The 20,667-nt window shown below is 48.3% G+C and overlaps 1 pseudogene across 2 annotated transcripts; it reads left to right on the forward strand.

Moving 5' to 3' along the window:
• The first annotated feature begins 443 nt into the window (after positions 1–443).
• On the forward strand, positions 444–20,313 carry LOC146360181 (transmembrane protein 121 pseudogene; annotated as a pseudogene). 2 transcript variants are annotated; one of them, XR_014786946.1, is made up of 2 exons: positions 444–865; positions 16,277–20,313. The product of XR_014786946.1 is annotated as a transmembrane protein 121 pseudogene, transcript variant X1 (transcript). The 2 variants fall into 2 exon arrangements; XR_014786947.1 differs by lacking the exon at positions 444–865 and adding an exon at positions 9,276–9,354.
• The last annotated feature ends 354 nt before the right edge of the window (positions 20,314–20,667 follow it).

Here is a 20,667-nt window from a genome sequence, read left to right on the forward strand (position 1 = left end):
CGCCAGCCAGCGCCCCCGCCGCCGCCCCAGCCTTGCGGGCACCCGGGTGGAAGAGAACCGCGCTCCTCGTGGGAGGCGGCGGCGGCGGCCGGACTTTCAGCGCGCGCGCGCGCACGCACTCGCGCGCCATGAGCCGCCGGCGCTGCTGCCGGCGCAAATCGCTGCCGCCCTTCGCTCGCTGTGGGTAGGAGAGCGCGCGAGAGGGAGGCCCGTCGCCGCCGGGGTCGCCTCGCGGCGGGGGATGCCGTGCTTGGGCTCCGGGCCTGCAGGGCTCCGGGCCAAGGCGGGCCGCTGCTGCGCCTCCTCCTCGCCCATGCCAGCAGCAGCAGCAGCGAGGAAGCGGTGCGGGCAGGAGGGAGGCGGCGGCGGGGGACAAGGGGCAGGGCGAGCGGCGCGAGGCGGTCCGCGGGTCGTCGGGCTGCGCTAAGCCGCCCCCGGGGGGAGGCAGGAGGCGGAGGCGCCCGGCGCCGGGGCCCCGAGAGCGAGCCACGCGGGGGCGGGGAGTCCGGACGCGGCGGGCTTCGGGGCGAGCCATGGCGCTCCCCGCGCCGCTCCGCCAGGGTCAGCCCGCGACGAGCGGGCGTTCGGCCGGCCGCGGCCGCTGCTGGGGTCGCTTTCGCGGAGTGTGAGCGGCGGAGCGAGCCCGGAATCCACGCGCGGAACTTGCTGAGCATTCATTGGCTCCGGAAGGCTGCTCTGCGAGGGATCCCTCTCGCCCCCTCCCTTCCTCTCCCCCTCTCCATCCAAGCCAGCTGATTAAACGGACCGGATCGGCATCTCGAGGCAGCGTCCCCTCTTGCTCGGAACCGTCCCTGCTCTGCTCAGTACCAGAGAAAAGTCCCGCGGCTTCCAAGACCAGCTCTAGGTAAATACAGAAATAAATAACCATCGTCATACAAACAAATCCTTTATTAAATGGGATTTAAAAAAAAAAGAGAGAGAGAAAGAGAGAAGCTCTTGGGTTTCTTTGGAAAGCGCCCAAAAGCTCTGCCAAGGCAGACAGACAAACTGACGAATGGCCCGATACTGCGGTGATGGGCTCACTGTGGATGGAGAAGTGACCAGGAAAGTCTGAACCATCGAAAAGCTAGCAACCCCGGGCAGATTTGTGACCTACGGAAAAGTCGGAGATACTCTGGTGAATGTTGACAGTGGGTAAAATGTGGTTGTCCGCATTCACTTATGCAGATCCAAAAAGTGGGGGGAATCCTCCCCCCCCGGATTTCATAAAATTAATCTGGGATTGTCAGCATTTACGTGTGAATGTTCATTCACCACATTTTGAACATTCACGGTAATAATGTTTAGGGTCAAAGTAGGTGTGATGTGAGCAGTTGAATGATTTTTATTTCATAGAAAGCAGCCATGGAGGGAGCAGGCGATTTGGATCGGGGCTGTAAGGTGGGGGCAGAGGGTTAGAGCTGCTTTCTGTCTGTGCAACAGCCCGGATTCAGCTTGGTTTCCAACCACCCTGTGGTGGCTTTTTGTACAATAAAAAGACTTGGGAGTGCCAATTGCAGAACTCCCATATCACGTGTAATTTGACCCTAATAGTACTCCCCTGGCAGGCTGCAGAAGCTTTCTTGCTTTCTCTCTCTCACACTTGTTTAGTAAGCTGTGCAGGGAGAGCTGCGCTGGCTGTGGATGTTGGGAGTTGTAGTCCAGACACATCTGGAGGGCGCAAGGTTGGGGTAGGCTGATGCAAATGAATATACTTATCGTTGCCCCTTCCACTTTCAGTGTTGAGTGCTTTTGGGCTCCTAATGGAGGAATTCAGCAGTCTGAGTTGTCTTCCCTCCCATTCACACCATCCTGTGGCAAGTCCACCCTTTCCGGCTTTCTCCTCTGCTGCAGCACATTGAGCTGGGCAAACAACTTCTTCTTCCCCCCGCCATGTGCTAAACTCAGCATGAGGCACTTTCCACTCTCCTTATGGAGAAGATGTAATGATGGCCACCACCTTGGATGGCTTTAAAAGGGGATTGGACAAATTCCTGGAGGAGAAGGCTATCAATGGCTACTAGTCCTGATGGCTATGTGCTTCCTCCAGTATCAGAGGCAGTATGCCTATTTACACCAGTTGCTAGGGAACATGGGTGGGAGGGTGCTGTTGCACTCATGTCCTGCTTGTGGGTTTCTTGTGGGCAGCTGGTTGTCCATGTGTGAACAGATTTCTGGACTAGATGGACCCTTGTTCTGATCCAGCATGGCTCTTCTTATGTTCTTATGTTCACAACTGGGACTGAATGTCAGAAGCTGACCCAGGTTCAGCAGGGGGTGGCAGTCCTACAGCTGGCAGGTCAGCATCTAATGCAAGCGCAAAGAACTGAATGAGCAAGCCCCAGTGAGTGGGGGGAAACAAGTGGACGGAAAGGGAATAGTTGAGTGGAAGGGTGTAGAACTTCCTTGTCAGCTTCCACGGTGTTTTGTAGTTGCCTTGTCTCCATTGTATTTATTTATTTATTTGCAACATTTATATACCGCTCTACATCTAAGCATGTTCTGGAGCCGTGAGCAGTAAAAGATAAAAAGAATCAAAACACCATCTTAAAACGTATTTTTTTTTAGTTGTGGTCATTAAACTGGCTTTTGTCCAGATTAGGTCGAACGCTTCTGGCATGGAGGAAGCCCTTTGCACTAGACCAATGCACAAGGCAAGAAGCCCTCAGCAGTGAACGCAGAGAACTGGGAAGGGGCTGTCAGAGAAACCAGAGGGTGGGTGCGTTGTGCTTTGCATATGATGTCGTTGTCATGTTGCAGGCTAGCCAATAACCTTTCCAGGGAGTCATTTTCTGTTGGGTGAAATTGTAAGAGAGAGAGAGGATAATTATAATGAGAGAGAGAGAGAGAGAGAGAGCTCACAGAGATAATTATAACAGTAGGCATGGAACATGGCTAAATCGTAAGGACAGATAACTCATTTGCAGTGTTGAAAGGGGCTGGCTGGTGGCAGTGGAGGCTGGTGGCTCCGATGTCAGTGGGGCGGTGAATCTGCTCCGGATTTCAGTCATAACTCTAAAGGAGCTATCGCACCTTGGATATCTCGGTTAGAGTTCTGACTGAAACCTGGAGCAGATTCACCGCCCCACTGACATCGGAGCCAGCAGCCTCCTCTGGCTGGCGGACGGATCTCCTTTCCACATCGGTACATCTCACGTACATCAGCTTTCCCCAATCTGGTGCCCTCCAGATGTGTTGAACTACAACTTCTGTCCATGCTCATGGCGCTTTAGAGCAGCCTTTCCCCAGCTGCTGCCCTCCAGGGGGCATAGCTCAGTAGTGGAGCACCTGCTTTGCAGGTGCGACCACTGCATGGGATGATGGGAGTTTTAGCCCAACACATTGGGAGGGCGCTGGTTTGGGGAAGGGTGATGTAGATCTTGTTTAGTTATAGGTGATGTGTCTTGTCATGTCATTTCACGCCCGGGAACAGAGGTGTCTCTCCCAGGTCTGCGTAATAAACTGTTCTGCCAAGTATGCTATGGGGACCCAAGCCAACTGGGATCTCCTGTCATGCCATAATTATCTGAATGCCTCCCGAAGGAGAAAATGTCTACCCTATTCCCTAAGGCAAGAAGGAAAAGCCATGATAGCAAATTTCAGATGTTGGATTAGCACAGGGCTGCAGTATGGAGATAAGAGCAGGATGTGGGGCGGTAGAACACAGCCTGTGCCAGGAAGGATGGCTGCTCTTCCAGGCACGGGCTCAGTCCCAGTCTTCACGCGGCACTGGACACTGCACAAAGCCCAGGGCGAGTAGCTTCTCTGGACTGACCCCCTTTCTCCATGCTGGGAGGTGGTACGGAGAGGGAAAAGGAAGAAAGGGGGGTGACGCCAGGGGCAGGGCCACAACCCCATGACATCATCCGGCCCACAGTAGGTCTGGTGGGGGGGCAGTCTGGCCTCCCACCTAAAACAGGTCTGCGCCCCTGGATTAGTAGGACAAGGGAAGGAAGGATGGGTTCATTGCCTCTATGGATGTACTGCAAGCACCTCTTTCCCAAGAGCTGGCCCAGATGTTATATTTTCCATGGGGATCAGCTTCTGCAGGGTGTATTTCCCCTGGCCTGGGTGTTGTCAATTAGAACTCATTTTGTGAGTTGGCTGCCATTTGGCCATGACTGCCCAGGGAGGATGGGAAATTTATTACCGGAATACTGATCCCCATGGTGAATGTAATGTCCAGATCAGCTCTTGAGTTAATTTCTGTGCAGCAGTTTGGACCTGCTCTGCAAATGTGCTCATTAACAAAAAAAACTTTGCCAGTAAAAGTGAGCAAACTGCACATTAAAATGGATAAGTCTAACAGAGGCCTTGAAGGTTGGGTATCCTTTGAAGACCAAAAGGTGAGATGCGAATTTAATAGAAATAAATGAACACCTACAAATAGAATTAAAATTATGTTACTTATTAAAAGCAGCACTTGGCTCTTCCTACCTTTTTGGTGCTCATAATAAAATGTTCCACTCACTGGCCACACCTATTCATTAAGTGGGAGTGATGTCTCTTTAATCAACTAGAATCAAGGCTGCTTGATTCACTGTCCGATGAAAGCAATGACAGGCAGCAGCTTCAGTTCCACCATTGACAAGCAGGATGCGAGGACAGTTTGGGAGACGCGTTCGTTAGGACATGTTTGTTGGGGATGCTCTGTATTTCCATCCACTAAGAAGCTATGTATATTGGGATGCAAGGGCACATCCCACACATTCTTAACCTACAAAGTATGGGAAAATACAGCTGTGACAAGAAATAATGTATTACGTGTAAGAATTATGCTTGATTGGTACTGTGTTGGCCAAATGGTGCCCACCTTGCAAGTAGGTTTCCATATTGCTTAACTTTCCTTACGCCCAGAGTGCATGGAATCCAACCAGTCTGAGAGTACTTAATTAAGACCCTTCCCTTTGATGAAGCTACACCATCTCGTCTGATAACTGCCAGGTAGTTCCTGGAGCCCAGGACTGATGGCCCTAATCCGACTGTTTGTTTAAAAAAAAAAAAAAACCTGTCCTGTCTCTTTTGCATAAGCCATTGTTCCAAAGACTTATGTTGGTTCTAAATCGCATGGGTGTGTGATGGTGTTTCTCCCTAAATCTGTGGAAGTTGTTTTTCTAAAACATAACATGCTTCTTGCCACTTGGGCTGTGAGTGGTTTTCAGATGTGCTCTGCTATAACTTTTAAAATAGTGCATCAGAAGGAAATAGCCCCCGGCGAAGATAAAGATGAGACTTCACTCTCCAGTCACCACGTGTGTTAGATAAAGCTGATGCTTTGTAACTTCTGACTACCTTTTCTTGCCTTTTTCAGCCTTCAGCATATTATCTACCGAGTGTATTAATGATAATGGCTTTTTGTTGTGTTTTGTTTGTTTTCTTACCGGCCTTGTTTTTCCTGAATGGACTTTCTTTTAAGAACATTCCTAGGTTTTGCCTTGGGAATTCATAAACTCTGTCCTAGACACACTTGGTTGTGTACTATTTATATAATATTATTTAGCAGAGTAGAGAGTGAGCTTGGAAAGACACTGCCAGCCATGGATTAAATAAGAAACTGTTGCATAGATATCACCTGTTTAGCTCCTTTTTGTGTTGGGCAGCTGTCTTTACCTGTTTGCAAATATTTGGGTACAGTGGAGGCAGCTAACATTAGCCCCGGTGTGAAAGCTGGTTACACCTGTGTTACAGTCAACCCGGTGTCAGGGCTAGGTCTGAGCATGAGAAACTTCTTGGCTCAACTAGACCAGGCCTCGGGTCTGTGACAGCTATTTTATTGCTTGCTACTTAATGTTGCGGTGCTACTTAATACGGTGCTCTTAAAAACCAGTTACACATGGAAGAGGCATAAATTCCATACAGCACGATCCATTCCAATATTGCACCTGGTTAAGGCTCCTGGCAACTTTATTATTGCACTTATACGAACAGCAGAGAAGATCAAACACTGCAGAAAGGAAAGTCCAGTGAAGGGAACACCCATGACACACGCATACAAGTTTGCACATTTCTTTTTCTTGCACAGAAGTGCTACAGCAGGAAAAACATGATATTTCAAGCACCCCAAAGATGCTTAGCTGTTTCGGTCTTTCTGGAGCTCTGCCTTCTACGATTCATTTGGGATTTTTCTCTACAATCAGATTTGTTAGCAGCATTGATCCCAGCTCCGTCTGTTTGCCATGCTATTTTCTGCCCTCGTCTGTAATCGCCATCGTTTCTTTTGTTGCTTTTTGCTTGTCTTTGCTAGAATGCGCAGCATCTCGCATCTGCAGTCATGAATGCCATTAGCCTGTCTTCTCAAGTACATCACTGAACAAATCCCTGGTTCCCCCACTCAAGGCATCCTCAGTTACTGCTTTTTATAAGAAAAGTCTTGAGAGCTGGCGTACTGTCATGACTAACATCCTGATCCTATGGATGTGTACTCAGAAGTAAATCCCACTGTGTTTCGTGGAGCTCACTTCCAAAATAATGGAGTATAGAATAGTACTGTTCGAGACTGAGTTTGACTCTTACCTCTGCCGTGAGCTCACGAGGTGACCCTAAGCAAGCCATTATCTCTGAGCATGCAAAATGCTATCTGTAAAATGGGGATAATAATAGTCACCTGACTTTTTACAGGGTTGTTGGGTGGATTACTGAGATAATTTAGGCAGGGTAATTCGATCACTCATAAATCACCATGCAAATAATAAATCTGTTCATATATGTATGTTTCCTTTTGAAATTTGGATTTTGAGAAAGAGTTCACAAGACAACCGTAATGTAATGCATAAAATCTGCCTTTCTGTGCAAGTATTTTGATGTAATTTAGAATATTTCAAAACTGCTTTTCCAAACAAGAAATACAAAGATAATAAAATTAAGAATGAATACCACTCACAAATAATCTGATTAATACATTCCATGCCCAATATTATATAGACAGTGCCAAAGAGGTACAGAAGAAATATGGCAATATCAGCTTCTCTTGCTGTAATGTACACCTAAGCTTTGGACAATCCAGCCAACGTGAAACTCTTTTCAATCTCTCTCTTAAAATAAATGGGACTTGTTAAAAGCGCTTCATTTTGGCTGAATTCAGAGATTTAAAGTCGGTAAGATCCTTCACTGGTTAATATGTATTGATGGAACATTTAAGCCGTCATAAGGTGGTACATATATAATAAATTACAATTACCCTTTCTATGAACTATATAAATGAGCTATATAACCCGAATTCTGTTGTATTACATTCTCTTAGAGCCTATGGCAGCCCCCCCCCCTCCATTTTTAGGTCAGTGAGCACATTTGGAATTTTGAGAGACTGTCACGGGCACTCTCACAAAATGGCTGCCAGGGGTGGGGCTTGCCTGTTCATAAAGTGGGCATGGCTGGTCACAAGACACTCATTTCCCAGAAGGCAAAATGGTGAGAGTAAAAGAAAAGCAACTTGCCCAAGAACCTAAGTACGAGGTTGAGGTGAGGGCTGAGTTCCAAAATACAACACCGCCCTTTTGAGCCCAGACAAAGATGGCACTGAAGGGCAGCACTTCACTGTGCAACAGGCCAGCTTCCCAGTGAAATGAAACGAAAATACCTTAAGAGCTAAAATAAGCATCAGGCAAGGCAGGGAGTCTGGTGGGTGCCCAAATAGGTCTTCCCGGGCACATTGGTGTCCACAGTCTGCATACCAGAGATCCCAGGCCTATGAGTACTGGTGGTCAGTGTAGAGCTGGAGAGTTGGGAATGCAGGACATACGCTTCAGAACCCAGGGCCAGTTCACAGGAACGGGGTGGAATGACTTTGCTTGAGATGTGGTGCTGTCCAAGGGCCAAAAGAAGTATGTCAGGGCCAAGCAAGGCATGATAAGGCAGCTGCTGCGCTTGCCTGCCCCATGCACATAACATAAATCGGGGCGGGTCTATTCCTTCCTTACAGGAAAAGGACTGCATGGGGGAGGATAGTGAAACCCCTCCCCCTTCCCCTGCTGCCCTCGGTTGCTTTAACTAGTTTTCTCCCAGCCTGGCTCGTTTCTGCTTTCAGAGGAGTGGGCTTGGAAAAAGTTTTAACTTATTCATTCATTCATTCATTCATTAAATTTCTTAATCACCCATCTGGCCGGACACTGTGGGTGATGTACAACGGTACAATGTAAAACAGTAAAATTATACATTAAAACATTATTTAAAAATACCCTAACCCACCCCAAATGCCTGCCTGAGTAACCAAGTTTTCAGTGCGTGGCGAAAGCTCATTAAAGAGAGGGGCACGGCGGAGTTTCCTAGGGAGGGAGTTCCACAGATTGAGGGCCACCACAGAGAAGGCCCTCTCCCTCATCCTCACCAGCCTAGCTATTCTGGCTGATGGGACAGAGAGAAGGCCATCCGAGGCTGATCTTGTTAAGCGGCCTGTCTGGTGTTGCTGGAGGCGCTCCTTGAGATAGGCTGGGCCAGAGCCATATAGGGTTTTAAAGGTCAAAACCAACACCTTAAATTTGGCCCAGAAAACAACTGGTAACCAGTGCAACTCCTTCAGCACCCGAGTGATGTGATCACGCCGGTGGCTGCCTTTAATCAGGCGAGCCGCCACGTTCTGCACCAGCTGCAGCTTCTGAACTGTCTTCAAGGGTAACCCCACTTAGAGCGCATTACAGTAGTCTAGATGAGAGGAGACCAGGGCATGTACTACCAATGGGAGCAGATGGTTGGGAAGGTAGGGGTGCAGCCGCCATATCAGATGGAGTTGGTACAACGCTGTCTGGCTCACAGCTGACATCTGAGCCTCCATGGACAGCTGGGGGTCCAAAATGACCCCCAGGCTGTGGACCTGGTCTTTCAAGGGTAGCCGTACCCCATTCAACACCAGGTCAACATCCCCCAGCCTCCTCTTGTCTCCCACCAAAAGTACCTCGGTCTTGTCAGGGTTCAGCTTCAGCTTATTCCTCCCCATCCAGCCACTCACTGTCTCCAGACGTTTGGACAGGGATTCTACGGCCAACCTTGGTGAAGATTTGAACGAGAGGTAGAGCTGCGTGTCATCCACATACTGATGACACCACACCCCAAACCTCCTGATGATAGCCCCCAGCGGCTTCACATAGATGTTAAATAGCATCGGGGAGAGGATGGAACCCTGTGGCACCCCACAAGTAAGTGGCCACGGGTCCGAAACCTCCTCTCCCAGTGCTACCCTCTGGTACTTGCTGGACAGAAACGGACCAGAACCACCGTAATACGATGTCTCCAATGCCCGTCTTCTCCAGGTGGCCCAGGAGGATACCATGGTCAACGGTATCAAAAGCCGCTGAGAGGTCGAGGAGAATAAGGAAGACGCATTCGCCCCTATCCAGAGCCCTCCTCATATCATCCACCAAGGTGACCAAGGCCGTTTCTGTCCCATGCCCAACTTAAACCAATGGAGCACAGTGAGGCAAGGCCGGGGAGTGTTTCACTTCTCTCCCCCGCGCCCTCCTTTTTAATGGAAAGAAAATGGACTCCCTCCCCACCCCCACCCCATTTTATATGAGAACGGGATGGGGGTGTGGATAAAATGCGCACGGCTTCCTGATTTGGCCTTAAGCAGCCACTACCAAGCTGCCAGGGGCCCTGCCTCAAGCGACTGCACGCCTGAGAGAGGCCTTTGCAGTGGCCTGGCGGCCTCTGGTGCACATTCTCCCTTTGTGCAGGGAGAAAGGGAGTGGGAGAGAGGAGCCTTCCCAGCTGGGGGTGGCATAGCAGCCACGGTGTCGTGGTAAATGGTGAGATAAACGTTGAACTATAGGTGCTCACTGTGACAGCCCACATAGCCACGCCCTCAAGGAGAGTCCAGAAATTCAGGCAGCTGTGTTGATCCATATCCGCAAGCCAGTTCTGGCAGTTCTTATCTCCACCGGGAGCAGGTCTTTTGTGAAGCTGATAGGTCTTAATTGCCCGTTCAAATATTTGCGTAGACTCGCGTGAAAAAAAAGCAGGATTGACTGTGGATGCAAATGGCATCCATGACACCATGTGCAGCCATAAAGGTCGTAGTTTGAGGTAAATGCAGCCATAAATGGCTGCATTTACCTCAAACTAAGGCCTTTACGGCCACAAATGGCATCCTGGATGCCATTTGCGTCCACAGTCAATCCCCCTCAGCCAGCAATACGGCATGGCGGCCATATCGCTGGTGCTCCGGAGCCAGAGGAGCCAGCCGAAGAAGATTCCGCAGGGAGGCGGAGGCAAGTGCTCATTCTGCCACGGACTCCGGGGGGCCGGATTCTTTGGAATCCAGCCTCATTGGGGTCCGTGGCGGAATTCTCCACCATCCCTAGCTAAGAGGGAGCAGGGAATTCTGAGGGGGGTGGCAGGTGACGACAGTGTCCCCGCCTGTCCCTGTGAGCCCTGGCTCTGCTGTGTCACTTCCCAGCCTGGGAGGCATTTGTGCAGAGTGATGCCACATCCAGAGCTGCATGTGGGAAAGCAGAACCACAGATTGGAGAGAATAGGTGAACCATCTTTGATGAGCTTCCACCGGGCTTTAAAAACCTGGCTGTTCAGGTGGGAATTTGGGGTGGGTTAGGGTTCTTTAGAGTAGTGTTGTTTTGTTTTTGTTTTTTGTTCAGTTGATTATGTAAATTTGTTATTAGTATTGTACGCCGCCTAGAGTGGCCGGGTAGCTGCCAGGTGGGCGGCTAATAAATCAAATAAATAAACAAACAAACAAACCTAGGATGGGAGGCCCAGATCTTAGTGCCGAGGTGGGCAACATGTGACCTTTCAGCTCTTTTGGCCTACAACACCCATCAGCCCCAGCCAGCATAGCCAGTGGTGTGGGATGATGGGAGTTGTAGGCATCTGGAGGGACACAAGTTGGCCAAGCCTAACTTAGACTGTCTCATGGGTGGGAAGTGCACGGTCAGGGGCAGGGGGCTGAATACTAAGAGCATACCAGGCCCACAGTAGTCTCTTGTCAGCAGCCTTGCCGGAAAAGAAGAGCCAGGCAATATGTATTTAGGGTGCAATCCTATGCATGTTTAGACAGAAAAACATCCTACAACTCCCAGCATTCCCCAGCCAGCACTGCTGGGAGCTGTAGGACTTTTTCCCATGTAAACATGCATAGGGTTGCACCCTTGTTTTATTATTTTATTTATATCCCGCCTTTCTGCCAAAAAATGGCACTCAGAGCAACTAACAATAAAATACAGATTAAAAACAAAATCTTAATTAAAACATAACATCAAAACCAATCAAATAGAAACATGACAAAATATCCTGGCGGGGGCTGAATGGGCACCCGTAGGCTGTGCCACTTGGCATCCTTGCTTTCGAATCTGCATTCCTAATCAATCTCATTTTTAAAATAACTGCGATAGACTCTCATATCTCCTTCCTCTTCCCCTTGTTTTTTCCCCAATCAGCATCTCATTCCCCCATTACAATACAGCCTCCGCCTTTACCTCATTCCGCTGATGCCCCTCCGGCACAAGGGTCTCTCAACGCAGCAGGAGCATGCATGTCTTGGCATTTTAAAGATCACCTTAGCAGCAGCCTTAACAAACCTCCACTGCCCCGGCCCTCCCAGTATCATATGCGATTAATAAACGTGGGAGAGCCAGAGGCACGGAAAACAGAATGATTCTGCTTGCGACGCTTGCAGTAATAGGGACTGAGGGTGATCTTTGGCACGTCTCTGTTTCAAAGGCCATTCAGCTCAGTATGGTGGAGTCCTGCTTTTCAGTGGCTCATGCATTGAACGATCTGATGTGCAAAGCAAGCTGCCTTCCTGGACTTGCATGAGCTGAGATTGTGATGGACCAAATACCCAGCGCTCCGCCTGAGGGTTCTTGGGGGCCAGAATACCTGTGGCCATGACTTTTGCCCTTCCTGGCTGATTAAGGCTGCCAGTGGTGGCCTGGATGAGTGCGTGGAAAAGGTGATGGATGTTTTATACTGGCCTTCTCCAGCCTGCTGCCCTTCAGATGTGTTGGGCTGCAATTCCCGGAAAAGGCCATGTGGGCTGGGAATTCTGGGAGTTGCAGTCCAACACATCTGGAGGGAACCGGGTTGGGGAATTCTGCTTAATATGCAAAGAGAGAGAGAGAGAGGTGGTACCATTTAGCTTGATGCTGTAGTAAACATATCTTTGGACCCCACTATTCTAGATAATTTTGGGCCACTTTCAAATATTGCGTTTTTGGGCAAGGTGCCCGAGCACATGGTAGTGACCCAACTCCAGGGATTTCTGGATTATAATGTTCATCTGGATATGTTTCAGTCTGAGTCAGACCCACCGATGAAATCAAAACAGCCTGGGTCACTCTGATAGGCAATCCATGCTGGGAACTAGACAGGAGGGATTGCATCCCTGTAGGATCTTCTGAATCTCTCTGCAGCTTTCAGTACCATCGACTGTGGTATGTAAATTTGGTCCTGTTTAACCTCAGAACCTGCACTAAATGGGTCTGAAGCAGCCCAGTCGGTAGCCAAGCTAATCCCAACAGACAAATATCACTACAGACAAAACTGTATATTGAAATCTATTTATTTTAGAAACTTGCAAAATTAAAAGAAAGTGCTGGCATTGTGGTTATATGAGTGTTAGAAACTTTCTCTGTGATTACAGGGGAAGAATGCAATGAAAATAGGAGATTAATTGAAATAATTGCAATTGCCAAAGCTGGTATTACGAATTTAGCTAATAAGATAACGGCTTGAGCACCTAATGCTGTTATGACTCCTCACAGCTTTCTCCTGTTTACTACTTGTGGTTTAAAGCTAAACTAAAACAAAACTAAACGTAATTGTTAACTCTTCCGTTACTTCCTCCTGCACCTTACTTTCATTATAAAAGCTACGCTAAAGTATTACTAAGTTCCTGTAGGCATGTGAAGAACAGAGGTAGAAGTTAGAGTGAAAGGAAAAGCCCAAGACTTGGAAATAATTCTAAGTCCCATCTTCAGAAATAACTTCCAAGTCTCAAGCTCCAAAATAACTCTAAGACGCAAGCTCAGAAATAATCCTAAATCCCAAACTCAGAAATAATTTTAAGTCCTAGCTTCAGAAAATATTTTAAGTTCCAAAGTCTAAGAGTCTAAAGAGGTCCATAGTTACTGAAATCCTTGGGTCTGGTGGCAAGGCAGAAAGACCAAAGTGAAGCAGCAGCAGGAACAGCAGCAGAAATGAGCTCTCACTACCTGTGCTTTTATACACTTGCTCTGGTCAAAGGTAGGGGCCTAATGAGTAATGAGACAACCATCTTCCAATCAAAATGGGGGTGCGTGTGCGGTTAGACCACCCACCCACCAGTCAGAAGTAAGGTGTCTCATCTCCCACAATCTCATGTGTTTGGGGGAAATCTCTGGCACCACTACAAACATGTTACTTTGAAATGTCCCAAAACGTGGCCCAGAGTCTGCCAACCGGGCATGTTATCTTGATTTATGTATTTCTCCCTGGTACATCTTCTTTGAACTCACGGTCATCTTCAGTCATCTTTGGTCATATCCACCCAAACTCCTCCTCCCAATTGTCGCTCAGGCTCAGGACTACAGTTTCCCCCATCCAACCAGCGTCGAGTAAGGACATTCTCTTATCAGCAGGTGTACACCACGAGATGTCAAAACAGTAGTTGGCCTCCTCTCACTAGGCACCTCAGCATGCTCAGTTCTTTCGTTCATCTCACTCGTACACTCTGCCAGCACACCGTGGCCATAAACAAGCTCTGTGAAGCCGCTTGTAAAGACAGCTGCATTTTTTTCCTTTCTTCAAAGACAGTCCTGCAAAATCTTAGTTAGAGTCTTAGTGAGATAACATCAGTCAACATAGAACCAAACTTCAGGGGCTTCTCGCGCAGGGGTCGAGAGTCTGGAATATAAGATTGATTCTTAAATATGAGTCTGGGGTCTTTTAGGGGCTCTTCTTGTAGGTCTCCCCAAAACCCTCACTCAGGTCATTCAACCATTCCAGATCAAATTAGCCATCTTCACTCTTTTGTTAGCAACATTATTTAACCTTTTAGTACCAGATTAACATGGTATATTTTTGGCCCATCTTGCCAGGGTGAGGCTTGGGGGCAAAGTTTTACAGCGGAGGACAAGATGCAGAAGGTGGTGTTTGGAACCTTCCATTAGCATATGGCAGGGCCGGTCCTTCCGTTAGGCAAGGTGAAGGACTTGCTCGGGGGGAGGTTCCAGGAATTCAGAATGGGCCCTTGCCACCACTCCACTCACCCTCTCAGGGCCACCCCCTCCCTGCCACTATCTGCCTGGCAGTGGGGAGCTCGACCAAAGCCTCACAAGACTTCAGGCGGGTCTTGCAAGACTTTGGACAAGCTCCCCTCAGCTGGGAAGGAAAGGCAGTGTTAGCGGCTTGCCTCAGGCAGCAAAATAAGTTGGGCCAGGCCTGGCTTATGGGGTTCTACCACCTTGCACTTGAGCTATTTCACATCTACATGAAACAGTTGGTCATATAAGAACCTAGAAATTTGCCAGTAGTACTTAGCAATCCAAAATATTTTCTCAGTCTTATCAAGTCTCTCTCTCTCTCTCTCTCTCTCTCTCTCTCTCTCTCTCTCTCTCTCTCTCTCTCAGCTCCTATCTTTTTCATTCCCCCCTCCCCCCCAGAAATGGGTTTTATATTCTTCTATAAAAATAGTAGCTTGAATCCTAAGTAGTACTGTGTTGACAGAAGAGTCCCCCTCAGTGGACTCAGTGGAGTTTCACTCACTGGAAGCTCCTGCCAGCAAAAGCGTGGGGAGAAGGCCATTTTGGTTGATTCTCCTCCCCTAACCCTGCACCTCTGAAACTCTGCTCCAGAAGGTTGGGGGACCCTCTGGAACAATGTGGGGGCTGGCAGTACAGGGGGCTGCCAGAGGGGGGATTGGTGGAGATTGCCTCCTCCTTTTTCTTCTTCTGCGATAGAGTCCCTTTCATGGACAGAAGAAGTTCTTCTGTTCATGGAAGAGAACTCAGGATCTAACCCTATACTCAGTATACATGTAATACTTTTCTCCCTATGTGCTCAAAGAACAGTTCTATTATCCCTGTATTACAGATTTCTGCATGGAATGAACATTTAGTGCATTCAGGATAGCTTGAACTAAAACATCCATGTTCAGTTCTCACTGCTAGAGTGTCACATCGAAGTGGTTCCTCTGGGAGCTAAGAGTAGATGAATTTACATTGTGCAATTGATGGACTACTTAAAGTTGAACCTCTTTCAGCCCAAAGGCCGAATGCCATTCCGGAGAAACTCTTGGGGGCCACATTCCAGTGGTGGGTGGGGCCGAAGGCAAAAGCGGTGGGCCCAAAAATATCAGCATATCCATTCTCTTACAGCCAGTAGCTAAGCCTTAGGAGTAGCATTTCAACCTTTTAGAGTAGGGAAAAAATTGCACAACAGCCGGGAAGCCATCAAATGTTCGGTGCTTGGGGGAAAGGGGGTGGGGCCAGGGAAAGGGGCAGGGCCATCTGGAAGACCCTGGAGAGCCAGAGTTGGCCCCCGGGCCTGAGGTTCTGTACCCCTGGGCTATTAGATGCAGAGATATGGAAAGTGGATTTCCCCATCAAAAGCTGTATAACATGCAATATGTCAGGAATGAGTTGTCACGTTCCTTCGTCCTCTCCCTTTGCAATCAACACACTCCAGGAAACAAGGCTTCGGGCTACATTACTTTATTAGTTAACGACTAGCTTCTTTACAACTAGCAGACTAGCAGATTCTGCTAATGACTAGAAGATTCTAGGAAACTCTCAGACTGCATAGAACCGGCTAACCCACACATCTACTAATATCAATAGAGGGGCCAAAGAGGAAGTTAGGGAAGTTGCCAGCAGTCTGGGCAAGAACTTCTCCACCAGACTTACTTCGCAGGGATGCCCCTCTGTTAGGGTGGCTCCCTCCTACGTTGGCTTCCATGAGTGGCCAACCAGGCAGAGCATCTGAGCCCTGCCCCTAGCTTTTCCCCCTTCGCTCTGCGACGGACCCTAGCGTCCCTCAAGTCACACACCTCGCCCTCCTCCTCCTCTCCCTCCAAAACTTGAATTCTCATGGGGGAGGAATGGGGGAGCCATTCAGGCTGGACCATCTGTGTGTCAAGGTCTTGGGAAGAAAGTCTCACTGTATCTGGGCTCACTATGGAGGGCACCTCTCCCTGTTCTGGCTGTTCCCATTCCAACTCTGAATCTGAGCTGCCAGACATCTCCACACGCTGAGATTCGTTCCTGATATGAGTATAGTATAGGGCTGTTGCTGCACAGGAATCCAACCTGTTTGACTAATATGTATGTGTGTGACTGTGTGTTCCTTGTTTCAGGATGGTTCCTCCCCCACCCATTAACAAGCCCCATGTCTGCCTATCTACCACACTCATCATGAGCAGCATGGTACTGATGGACGCCTACCTGGTGGAACAGAACCAGGGCTCCAGAAAACTGGGCATTTGCATCATGGTCTCTGTTGGGGACATCTGCTTCCTGGTGGTGCTCAGGTATGTGGCTGTTTGGGTCGGGGCCGAGGTGAGGACCGCCAAGAGAGGCTACGCCATGATCCTTTGGTTCCTGTATGTTTTTGTGCTGGAGATCAAAGTCTACTTCATCTATCAGAACTACAAGGCTGACCGCAAAAGCTTGGACCTCACAGCCCGCAAAGCATTGACCCTCCTGCTGTCCATCTGCATCCCAGCCCTCTATGTGCTGCTGGTGGCTACAGAGCACATGGAGTACGTCAGGACGTTCAAGAAGAAGGAGGACCTCCGCAACCGCCTCTTCTGGGTCATTGTCGACATGCTGGATGTGCTGGACATCCAGGCCAACCTCTGGGAGCCCCAGAAGAAAGGGCTGCCCATCTGGGTGGAAGGCCTGATGTTCTTCTACTGCTACATCTTGCTCTTGGTCCTCCCTTGCGTCTCGCTGTGTGAAATCAGCATGCAAGGGATCAGCATCGTGCCACACCGCATGATGCTCTATCCCATGCTGAGCATGCTCACCATCAACATCACCACCATCTTCATCAGGGGGAGTAACATGGTGTTCTTCAGGGACATCCGCGTCTCTGGCATCTTCATGGGCAAGAACGTGCTGGCCATTGTCCTCAAGATCTGCATGTTTGTGCAGTACAGGAAACATCTTCATCATGCACCAGCAGGATTGGGCACTGCAGATCCTCAGCACAATGCCACGTCCCAGCCACAGCCGGTCATGCATCTCTTAAAGTCCCAGAACCAGACTCCCTGCCCTGAGGGGCTGGCCCAGGAGAATACATGACACGGCGAGCGTCCACATGCTGGGTGACGAGCAACACCTTCTGTCAGTGATCGTTAGGTTCAAAGGCAAAGAGGAACAGAATCCACTGAGCCCCACACAGTCGGTGCTGGCCCTTCCGGAACGTTTGTGAGCGACTGCCTCCCCTTCCTCCCTTGCAAAGACACACTGTCTCCCAGGATGGCCCTGGGCTGAGATCAGATTGTTTTGAGAGTGGCCCAACCTTGATGCCAGGCTGCAAGCTAGCAGGCCGTAGAGACAGATGAATGGGTCTCCGGGAGGGTAGCAGCCGCAGGATCAATATTCTGCTTGATGGCTAGCAGGCTGCAGCACTCCCTCCTTTGCCTCTCATGTAGCCAGTCATTTCTGTAATGGAAGTTGTCTTGGAATGTAACCGATTTTGTTCCCAGGGTAGATCTGGGAATATCGGGAAAACACCTGTTGGATATACAGTTTTACTGTTTTGATTACTTTCCTTTCTGGGATGGTTGCAATACGCTGCATCAGCTGTCGGCCCACTTAAGTCTGGGGAGTGCCTGGGATGAGGGCTTACAGCATCCTTCCCCAACCTGGAACCCACCAGATGTTTTGGACAACAACTCCCAGCATTCCTGGCCATTGGCCATGCTGGTGGGAGCTGATGGGAGTTGAAGTCCAAAAATGTCTGGAGGGCATCAGGTTGGGGGAGGGTGGTATAGGGTTTGCATTGGTTCCAGAGCCACTTTGTCTCCCCTGTGGAAACATGCTGGTTCATGATCCTTCCTGCACCCCTTTTTTTCACTGATACTTTTTTCTTTCCAATAAAATGGAGGCCAAGCCTCAAGGTTGCCACGTGTCTGTGCAGGTGCCTTACCAGCATTTTTCAGCGAACAGGACAACATGTGTGTCTGATGCTCACAGGAAGGGTTTGGCTTCAAGGAAAAGATACAGGTTTGGCTACAGGAAACACAGGATTGATGGGCACAAAAGAGCTGCCACTTGGTTACCACAGGGATTGTGTCACTGCATGGTTCTGAATCCTTTCTAAAACCTCACCCAATACATGGTTTAAAATTCAGAATTTCTTTCAGCCTGAGGGCCGAATTTGGTTCTGGAGAAGTGCTGGGGGGGGGGGGGGACATTCCAGGGACGGGCAGGGCAAAAGGCAAAAGGGGTGGGGCCAAAAATGCCAGCCTATTTTAGCTTAAAGCTAAAATTATTTTTATTTTTATCAATCTTCTGAGTATGCGTTTGCTGCTGGATCCTATGTATTTTTCCTTGAAAGGAAAACATGTTCAGAGATGTTTACTCCCAAGTCAGTGTGTATAGGGGTTGCAGACTTAGCTATACGTTTTATATTTTGTATCTGATACAATGTAAGCTTGCTCTGTCTGCAGGTCACAGGTGAGACTTGAGCAAACACTTCATACTATCAGCCTGAACTATGAGAAATGAAGGGCTCAATCCAATGTATGTTTAAACAGAAAAAAAGCTGGCTGGGGAATGCCAGGAGTTGTAGAACTTTTTTTTTCTGTCTAAACATGCATTGGATTGCACCTTAACTATAAAAAAAAAGAGTGAACCAAGAATCATACAAGGTAGGGTGGTATATCTCTCTCTCCCTTTCTTTGATGGAGTTCCTAGCGCAGGCTAGAACTTTACCTTTAGAAGAGCAAGATGAAGCATTTTGAAAATGGTAACTGTTCACTGTGAAATTAGAAATGCTAATGTTGCATTGCAGCTGGAAAGAGAGCCTTTGTTAAGCAAATGCTTGATGTGGTTTGCAGCCTGATCCTATACATGCTTAGTCAGAAGAAACTCCCACTGAGTTAAATGGCACTTAATCCCACAGAAGTAGGCACAGAATTGCAGTCAGAAGAACAGAACTGTAGTCAAAGAATGTGGTGAGTTAAAATTTGTAGTCAGGAACAGTCGGAAGTATAATTAACTGGAATACAGCAGATCTTTGCAGTCCCTTTTAATCACAGACCTTTGCTCATGCTTTTAGTAGAACTTTTGGGGCCAGAGCCCCAAAAATGCAGGATCATATGGGCAAAACCCATGAATCCTGAATAAAAATAAAGCCCATTGTATACAAACATTATGGGTAGAGGGTTTCAGTGATCTTGGCTAAAACAAAACAAAACTCAGTGCCACAGAAATGTTGCTAGCCTCTAGGGAGCCACAGGACTCCTTACTTTTTGAAAAACGTGTCATTTTTCACTTTTGCAATAACGTTTCTTGGGCAGGGGATTTAAATTGACACATAGGAGCCAGGTAATTCCTGTCCATGTTGGGTTTCGTACCAGAAAATGTACGTGTATAATATTTGCGCCTTTAATAAAATTATATGTTTGCAGGTGGAGGGTGGGGGAGATTAGCCTTAATTAGAATGGAAAAAATAAAAAGAGTTAAAGGCCATGAAATGAATCCGAGATGGATAGAGCAATTCTACTGCAGCTGGCAGAGTGATCCAAAGGCAAATGAACTGCCTCATCCAAAGCCCTGGTGGGCTTGTGCTGGAAGGGCAGAAGGGAGGGACGAGTGGCGTTTTCCTCCCTCCCTATTCTGGGTTTTGTTGTTTTTGTGGTCTCATTATTTCTTTCCCATTGCACTCAAGACATGGATGCTATTACACCAGTCTACCATCCTGTGCTGTGATTTTGCAGTAGTGCTGCTTTAAGTACATTCCATCATAAAAGCTTAAGCATTAATGCCATAGGTCTTGGGATCAAGCTGCAATCCTTGCTGCTATTGTGGAGACAACCTTGAAAGCATGATAGAACAGTATCCTAAGGTCTCTGAAAACAGGAAGCAATTACAAGAGAACATCAAGCATCTGCAGTATTTGTGCAGTCAGATGTCATGACTTCAAAACCAAATTAATGGCTGCGAAGGTATGACTCATGCCTTGGAATAATTAGCAATACCAGGGCACTGGAACACCAGCTGCTGGCCGACGTTTGGTGTCATGCTGGAATTTTGCAGAAGAGTCCGACGAAAAGAGAGGCGAAGCGCAAAAAATGTGACGGAACCTTTTGTGCAAGAAGTATTCCAGAAACCTTCCTAGGCCTGATGCCTTTTGAATACCAAAATTAAAATAGCACTCTTAATCAGGACAATCGTCCTTCCAGAGTTTCTGTATGAGATATTTTTCTCCTTGAGAGAAGGCTCCTCCTTGTATTTCTCTCTAATACTTGCAGTGCATCAGGCATAGCAGATGAGCACAGGAAGCTGCCTGATATTAAACCCGGCTACTGGTCTGTCGATACCAACACTCTCTACCCTGAAGGACAGTGTCCATCCAGACAGGGGTCTCCCCCAGCCCTCCTGCTTAAAATCCTTTTTAAGTTGACTATTAAGCCTCAGATCTTGCCACATATAAAGTTTATGCACTGCTACGTGATCTGTGGTAGGTGCCTCGAACCTCTTTCAGCCCAAGGCTGAATTCCATTTCGGGGAAGCC

The sequence above is a fragment of the Heloderma suspectum genome, chromosome 1 (assembly GCF_057233095.1).
Source record: "Heloderma suspectum isolate Gila_16-S chromosome 1, 16-S_ref, whole genome shotgun sequence".
Lineage (NCBI taxonomy): Eukaryota > Metazoa > Chordata > Lepidosauria > Squamata > Helodermatidae > Heloderma > Heloderma suspectum.